Source organism: Vigna unguiculata, chromosome 7, assembly GCF_037176805.1.
Source record: "Vigna unguiculata cultivar grain cowpea cultivar isolate G323 ecotype 2 chromosome 7, ASM3717680v1, whole genome shotgun sequence".
In the NCBI taxonomy this organism is placed as follows: domain Eukaryota; kingdom Viridiplantae; phylum Streptophyta; class Magnoliopsida; order Fabales; family Fabaceae; genus Vigna; species Vigna unguiculata.
The window spans coordinates 25,111,697-25,114,175 of NC_140798.1; positions in this window are offsets into that span (position 1 = coordinate 25,111,697).

Genomic DNA, 2,479 nt, shown 5'->3' on the forward strand with positions numbered 1-2,479 from the left:
TGTATTTTATCAATATTGAGTAAAAAGAATTTAATGTATATTTTTCGTTTGGTTGAATTGTCTTATAAATTTTTGAAGTCTTATTGAATGTACGTACTTGATTAATAAAATTTGATTATTAGTCCAGTCCTTACTTTATCTGACGATGTTATTGAGTATTAAATCAATAGATTCATTTTAGTATTTATAACAATCAATTTTATTAAGGATCGGCAAAAACGGGAGAAAACACAGTTAATTGTAAATAAGGGTGTTGAATTGTATTTTAATTATTTTAAAAAGTTGTCAATATTGTTTAATAATGAATATTCAAACAATTTGTATCACAATCAGTCACTTAATTACTTTGTATCCTATATTACATTTGATTGATTGTAACCGGATTAACTTATAATTGAACCAATTTACCTGTTTAGAGCTTTTTAAAAACGTTCTCACAATAACTCTCATCTCCAAATTAGTGCAGATAATACATGTAATGCAAAGAAATAAGAAAAAAAATATATAAGATATTGTCATATTGTCTAACAACGCATGATACATCCAATTCTCATCAAAAATAGAGTTTTACTCAGCAAACATTAGTACAAACAAGTATTAGTTGGGTTTATAATCACTCATGACTAACTCTTTTGCGGCTTCTCCTTGCACCCTCCCATGCCTTCTTTAATAATTCCAATAAATACAAAATTACCAAATTATCCTCTATTAATTACGTTAAAGTATAATTAAATTTCTCTTTCCTATTTTTCACTCTATTTAATGTGCAATTCCACTCCCAATTTTTGACCTCGCTGCCTCCTCACATCCGCAACGTTTCTCCCTGCCTCTCTTCTTTCCCAGTTCCCCCACGTTTACAATTGGTGGTCCTGAAGTATAAATATTATTTCTTATAATATCCAAGGCATACCACGATGTCAAACAAGACAGAGTACGAAGTTCAACAGTGATCAAATTGAGATTAAAAGAAAAGTCAATACATGGGTCATAGCCATAAGAGAAAGTCCAATTAAACGGAATCCAGCGAAGACAGGCTATGCAGTAGAATCACCATCTTCCTGTTGACCACGAGGATTCTTCGCATCTGCTCACATCAATAAATTGATGATCATCGCAAAGAGAGAAAACCACACAAACAGAATATACAACAAACAAAAGGGTAAGCTAGAGTAGAAAATTGTTTATCATACAAGTAACATACAATTTCACAGTTCAAGATGCATATGTCAACCAATCATGTTATGACTTGTACACAATACACTAAGACTCATACACGACTCATCCGGATACATATAATCAGTCGGATTCAGCGGATGCTTGCACTTGTGGTGGTCTTTACTGCTCTACCGAGCTAATTGTTATAGTGTTTCCTTCTCCCACACACAAGGTTAGCCCTTAAAGTTTTTCAGGCCTCCTGATACTCTCACCACTCGACTCAATACGCTCTATGTGAGACTAACTGACTCTTTAGAGTATCAAGATGTAATCCTTACTTTGAATCCTTACTAAATTATATAGATGGGGCATCACCATGAACTCCCACTAATAGGGGTCATGGAATTACGTCCCGACCAACTGAGACACCACCATGAGGTCTCACCTAGAGGCTCATGGAATTACGCCCTAACCAATGAGGCACCACCACGAAACTATTTGGAATTACGCCCTAACCAAACCATCATCATGCTTCCAACAATCAATATAGAATCATTTATCATGCCAAAATCATGCCACTTTGATAACCAATCATCCCATACAAGTCACATGCCAAGATCATATTAAACTTATCATTCACAACCCATAAGCCATTTCACTCGTGCATATTTATTCATCTCATGCTTCTAACATAATAATCCAATCAATCATGTGCCAAACATCCAAGAACAGAGAAACCACAAAATAAGAATGCACCCTTGCCCGGCTCCTCGCTTAGGCAAGAAGGTCTCGCTCAGGCGAAAGGGTCTCTTGCTCAAGCGAGCTCCTTTCTCCTAGGCGAGGGCTCGAGAAGAGGGGAACAATGGATTCCGTGTCCTCTCGCTTAGGCGAGACCTCCTCGTCTGAGCGAGATGGGCTCTCGCTCAAGACAGGAGCTCGCCGCCTAATCGACAGCTCGCGCAACACCTGGGTGGGTTTTCTAATACTCTCGCTTAGGCGAGATCCACTCGCTTGGGCAAGATTATCAGATCTCTGCCACTGTTCGTGCAAGCCAGCATAAAAATCAACCAGAGCAAGGCATAGTATATATTTATAGAAACTTAAAGGCCATAAAATCACCCAAGAGCACAAAACAGAACTAAAAACACAGCAGAAACACATTCAAATGTGAACCGTAGCTTCCCTTACCTGGAAAGAGCTAGCAGAAGAGTTTGACACCAACAACGAAACACAAAAACTCCAGGAACATATTAACGAGCTGGAAAAAGAATAGCGGAGCGAGTTTTAAAACAAGCTTACTACGAAACCCTAACTGGAAATACGA